This window comes from Procambarus clarkii, chromosome 55 (genome assembly GCF_040958095.1).
Source record: "Procambarus clarkii isolate CNS0578487 chromosome 55, FALCON_Pclarkii_2.0, whole genome shotgun sequence".
Classification (NCBI taxonomy): Eukaryota; Metazoa; Arthropoda; class Malacostraca; order Decapoda; family Cambaridae; genus Procambarus; species Procambarus clarkii.
The window spans coordinates 11719627-11726245 of NC_091204.1; the positions used below are offsets into that span (position 1 = coordinate 11719627).

Consider the following 6619-nt stretch of genomic DNA (forward strand, 5'->3'; position numbering starts at 1 on the left):
GAGTGCTTTCTCAAGGTCTTGAGTGTATGGTTAGGATGAGGCTTACATTTCAACGACTATATTTCTCTTGCTAATTTTGATAGTCGTTAAGATGTATCTCTTCATAACACACACACACTTATCAGCTTGATGGGGGTCTGGGAGTTCTTCTACTCCCCAAGCCCGGCCCGAGGCTAGGCTTGACTTGAGAACTTTATTCTAGTGCTTGGCTTGGGCTTGGTGATTGTGGGGATTATCATAGAGGATTACATGCTGTTATGGAAATAGTCAACTAGAGGGTTATTTTATAGACCCAGGTCAATATTGAAATCACCTCCTAGAATGATGTGATTTGTTGAGATGTTATTTATATGATAAGATTCCTTATCATAAATAAGTTATTTATGATGATATATATATATATATATTAAATATATAATATATATCAAATTTACTAGTGTACTACATTTTTGCTGTTGCTTTTAGGTGTTGCTTTTAACCAGTGTACGTGGGTCTGATTGTGCAACTATGGTTCGAAGAATGATGAAGAAGATAGGAACAAACGGCCTTTGGTCATTATACAGCCTAAAAGGACAAAAGAAGAAATTAGCATTTCTAGAAAAACAAGAACTATATAATGTTATTTTAAGTAAGTAACAAAAAAATTAAATAATTTTTTTTTATTTAAAATTCACTAAAAAATTTAAATTTTAAGTTCAAATTAAGTGTACATTAAGTATAAATGATTATATTTCTATCACTTGCTCTTAAAATTGTTTCATTTAATAGAGGTTGGTCATAATTGTTCTCTGCTGCTAGTACTGTAGAACTGACAGACTTAGCTATGGGAAAATGTAAACTTAATTGGTTTATCCTTTACAGTATTTTGCAGTTTATTTCATGATCCTGTGGTTAATATTTGCATAAATAGTAGATTGCAAAATGCATTTTTATATCATTAGTATTAAATAATAATAATGTAAATAATTGACTTTTAAACAATGTACAATTCATTGGTCAGTGAGATTACATTAGTAATATTTTTTCATTAATAATAATAATAATAATAATAATTTTTATTTAGGCAAAGGTACATACATAAAGAGATTTTACAAAGTTTGTTGGCTTTATAGATAAGAGCTAGTACATACAATGCCTAAAGCCACTGTTACGCAAAGCGTTTCGGGCAGGAAAAAACACTACTGACTAAAGCTTAAAACTAATGGGTAAAAAGAAAAAATGCGTTGAGTACAAATAAAAATAGAGGTAAAAGAGGGGGGAACATTGTTGAAAAAACAGCACAAATACAATTTCAAATTATTACAGAAAATTACATTAAAACAGCGTTGATTTGAAAAAAAAAAAAAAAAAAAAAAAAAAAAACATACATGGGTTGACAATAGAGGGGTAAGGTAGGTTACAGGGAATTTATTAGGTATAGCTTCGTTTTTAACTTAAACTGGTTGAGAGAGGTACTGTCTTTAACATGGTTGGGAAGGTCATTCCACATTCTGGGCCCCTTGATTTGTAGAGCATTTCTGGTTTGATTAAGTCGTACTCCAGAAATATCAAAACTGTATTTATTTCTGGTGTGGTGCCCAGACATCACTCGGTACCCCAACTCAAATCCCTGAATATGTTAGACATTAAGTCACTGCACATTCTCTCATGTGTACTATACATATATAAAACGCTAAACTGTAATGCCAATCCTGATCTCAAAAGCTTCATAGAAGGTTGTAACAGAACCCATGAGCACCACACCAGAAATAAATACAGTTTTGATATTCCTAGAGTACGACTTAATCAAACCAGAAATGCTCAACCAGTTTAAGTTAAAAACGAAGCTATACCTAATAAATTCCCTGTAACCTACCTTACCCCTCTATTGTCAACCCATGTATGTTTTTTTTTTGTTTTTCAAATCAACGCTGTTTTAATGTAATTTTCTGTAATAATTTGAAATTGTATTTGTGCTGTTTTTTCAACAATGTTCCCCCCTCTTTTACCTCTATTTTTATTTGTACTCAACGCATTTTTTGCAAAGCCTTAAGAAAGCCGTTAACATGTTAATATAAACTTGATCACCTTCCACTTTTTTTCTCATGTGCTACCTACATGTACGAAACCTTATTCCTAAATGCATATCTTGTTCTGAAACTTGTCTTTTATATGTTGTGTATCACCATCTCTGGAGAGTTAACGTTTTATCTGTTGTGTAAATTACTTTTAATTTTACAGAATATTATTGTTATACAGAATTTGTTATATAAATAACTGTTAATTTTACAGAATCATCTATCAACGCACATCCGCAAGTTAAGGAGGAAGACGTGACCTTTCATATTTCTGAAGTACTGAAACATGCACCAAACAGGCCTGGTGGATCTAGGTACAAGGTAAAATAATTTAAATTTGTGTTTTTTTTTACTAATTATCTTTAAATATATATATATATATATATATATATATATATATATATATATATATATATATATATATATATATAAATATATATATATATATATATATATATATATATATATATATATATATATATATATATATATATATATATATATATATAGTCAGTCAGTCAGTCAGTCTGTGTCAGACCACGGAGGAAAATTGAAACAAGAATTTCCGATGCAGCAACCACACACAGGCCCAAACATGGATAATCATAGCATAAAAATAGTAAATATTTACAATGAATTAGTGAGACAAATGTGTTCCAATGATCCTACTTAAATTGCCCATTAATTGATCTATTAAAAATGGATCTAAGTTATATAAACCGCTGCTAATGTTCAAATTACTTTCTTTTGTGATCTGTATCAAAGCAGATCCAATTATGTTTCTGTTATAGGTACTTTTACAATTCGTTATTGAAGAAGCCATCTCCCAATCTATGTTTGGGCCTGTGTGTGGTTGCTGACCGAAAGTTATAGTCTTTCTGCCCCTCTCCTTGCTGCTATTGTTGTTTCTCGCATTTTTGTATTGCTTGTATGTTTGGGGGTTTGGCCTCTTGCTATATTGATTCCATTTGTGTGTCTTTTGGTCTCTGGCCCTCTCACAATTGCTGTTGAACAAATCCCCTATTCCTAGTTCTGCATCTCTGATTTAGTATAAATTTTGTTGTGCCATTATCATATATTTCACAAAACTTGACATACATCTCATTTACTACATGTCCTAACAGCAAGTGTTTCTGTCAAATTTCTTGGGGAAATATCTGAGTTCCCCATAATGACCTCTCCACAAATCAGGTTTTTCAACTGCTTCAAGCTCATTTTCTTCCAGATTATAATGCATTGCATACTTTATTCCCAAAAAGACATAGCCACTTTTACCCAAGGGAGGGAGGTCATACTGAATGATAAATCTCTCTTCCTCTTTCCTGGTAAATATAATATCCAGCATGGAGGGAACAACCCCTTCCCTCATCCCCGTAGCTTGTTTAACATGTAGAAACATGAATGTTTACAGGATGAGGTTTACGAAATATATAAATATATATATATATATATATATATATATATATATGTCGTACCTAGTAGCCAGAACGCACTTCTCAGCCTACTATGCAAGGCCCGATTTGAATAATAAGCCAAGTTTTCATGAATTAATTGTTTTTCGACTACCTAACCTACCTAACCTAACCTAACCTAACTTTTTCGGCTACCTAACCTAACCTAACCTTTAAAGATAGGTTAGGTTAGGTTAGGTAGGGTTGGTTAGGTTCGGTCATATATCATATATGATATATATGGTTCGGTCATATATGTTAATTTCAACGCCAATAAAAAGAAATTGACGTCATACATAATGAAATGGGTAGCTTTATTATGTCATAAGAAAAAAATTACAGACAATATATTAATTCATGAAAACTTGGCTTATTAGGCAAATCGGGCCTTAAATAGTAGGCCGAGAAGTGCGTTCTGGCTACTAGGTACGACATATATATATATGTATATATATATATATATATATATATATATATATATATATATATATATATATATATATATATATTATGTATGTATGTCGTACCTAGTAGCCAGAATGCACTTCTCAGCCTACTATGCAAGGCCTGATTTGCCTAATAAGCCAAGTTTTCATGAATTAATTGTTTTTCGACTACCTAACCTAACTTTTTCGGCTACCTAACCTAACCTATAAAGATAGGTTAGGCTAGGTTAGGTAGGGTTGGTTAGGTTCGGTCATATATTTACGTTAATTTTAACTCCAATAAAAAAAATTGACCTCATAATGAAATGGGTAGCTTTATCATTTCATAAGAAAAAAATTAGAGAAAATATAATAATTCAGGAAAACTTGGCTTATTAGGCAAATCGGGCCTTGCATAGCAGTCCGAGTACGACGTTCTGGCTACTAGGTACAATATATATATATATATATATATATATATATATATATATATATATATATATATATATATATATATATATATATATATAATATATATATATATATATATATATATATATATATATATATATATATATATGTATATAAAGTTTGTGTGTGTAATTTATATAAACAAATAAATAAATATTAATTAATTTTGTTAATATCTTTTCAGGGAAAACTTGCAAGTACGATTCGTATACAAGAGGCAGAGGATGTCTACTAAGAAAATCACAATTAAGTGTTTATCCTCACACTCTTGATATATGGTCTTCTCTGGTCTCTATTTTCTCTCCTAACAAGTGTCCCTTTTTTTTTTTAATTTCTTTTACGTTTGTCTCTTGTTTTTCTTATCTCTCCTTTCCTCCTCTCTTCTAACACCTCTCGTTTTCTGTCTCTTCTAGCTTCTCTCAGTAAGCAAATTTTGGATACTTCGCTAAGATTTCGGGCAGCACATCATTAGGAATGAAGTACTTACACATTTCATTATGCAACTTTAATAAAGTTGCCCTTCAGCATTTTGTGGTGTTCAGCTACCCTTATCTTCTGTATGTTCCTCACATTACCAGTATACACAAACATTGACATGTAGGGATATAGACTCTCAGGTAAGTTAGTAATTTAAATGCACAGAAGCAGTCCTAGGCGTTCAATCTCCGACCGCCGTCCAAGTGGTTTGGCACCATTCCTCCCCATCCCATCCCAAATCCTTATCCTGATCCCTTCCAGCGTTAAATAGTTGTAATGAACAGGCACTATATATATATATATATATATATATATATATATATATATATATATATATATATATATATATATATATATATATATAATTATACCAGTATAATCTAATAATATATACTGGTCTAATAAAATAATTAGACCAGTTAATACTCTCACTCGTTGTGTTAGGATATGTTAGCTTGATAAAACTGACTGTTCATTGTTGAGAAATGTGTTAACAAACAATATATCTGACATTATCAAGACTGTAGCTTGCTTAGCAAAAGGAACTTTTTTAAAATTTGGGTTCAGTTTAACTACCGCTCAATGGATGAGTAATTGGGGCATAATAAAGGAACTAAGCTGATAAAATGAAAGATGGGAAAACAACATTAGAGAGATAAACTCGAGAGACGTTTTCATGTTAACCCGAAAATTATTTGAGGAGCAAGACGGACTGCGGGTCAGGCAATTGGTCTTCATGCTATCGTGATGGGGGATCAGCCATTATACGTGTTAATGACTCTTGTATAGTTGTGTAGTTAAGGACAACAGGGTAAAGGGGTAATGGGCATTGTGGGTGATTGTTCTACCTGGGAATCCTCCACTGTTTTTTATCTTATGTATGTATGTATGTATGTACTAACCTAGTTGTGGTTGCGGGGGTTGAACTTTGGCTCTTTGGTCCCGCCTCTCAACCGTCAATCAACTGATGTACAGATTCCTGAGCCTACTGGGCTCTGTCATATCTACATTTGAACCTGTGTATGGAGTCAGCCTCCACCACATTACTGCCTAATGCATTCCATTTATTAACTACTCTGACACTGAAAAGTTCTTTCTATAATCTCTCTGGCTCATTTGGGTACTCAGCTTCCACCTGTGTCCCCTTGTGCGTGTACCACATGTGTTAAATAAATGTATGTATGTATGTATGTATGTATGTATGTATGTATGTATGTATGTATGTATGTATGTATGTAAGGAGAGAAAGAGAAAGAGATGAAGACCGAGACAGAGAAATAGATATAGACAGAGTCAGGGAGAGAATGTTAGACACAGAGACGGACAGATAAGGATATGCAAAGTCAGTGAGAGAATGACAGAGATAGAGCGAGGAAAGAGACAGAGATAGGCTGACACAGAGAATGGCAGAAACGAGGAGAGGCAGAGACAGAGGGACAGGGACAGACGGACAGGGCCAGAGGAGCGACGGGGGAACAGAGGGGGGCAGTGGGACAGAGAGGGAGACAGGGACAGAGAAGGGGACAGGGACAGAGACAGAGGGACAGGAACAGAGGGACAGAGACAGAGGGACAGGGTCAGAGAGGGGGACCGGGGTACGGAAGGAGGAGAGGGGGGCAGGAGACCAAGAGAGAGGGGACAGAGGAGAGACAGGGGATAGAAAGAGTGGGCAGGGGGACAGAGGGAGGGACAGGGACAGACAGAGAAAGACAGGAACAGGGGGGCAGAAAGGGCGGAC

The 6619-nt window shown here is 33.9% G+C and overlaps 1 long non-coding RNA gene across 1 annotated transcript in view; it reads left to right on the top strand.

Annotated features, from left to right (window-relative positions):
• The window catches only part of LOC138352815 (uncharacterized), a 5435-nt gene extending 291 nt beyond the window's left edge, over positions 1-5144 (top strand). The window contains exons 2-3 of the long non-coding RNA XR_011222889.1: positions 2272-2378; positions 4589-5144. This is a non-coding gene — a long non-coding RNA (uncharacterized lncRNA). The remainder of the gene's footprint in view (positions 1-2271; positions 2379-4588) is intronic.
• Positions 5145-6619: the final 1475 nt, after the last annotated feature.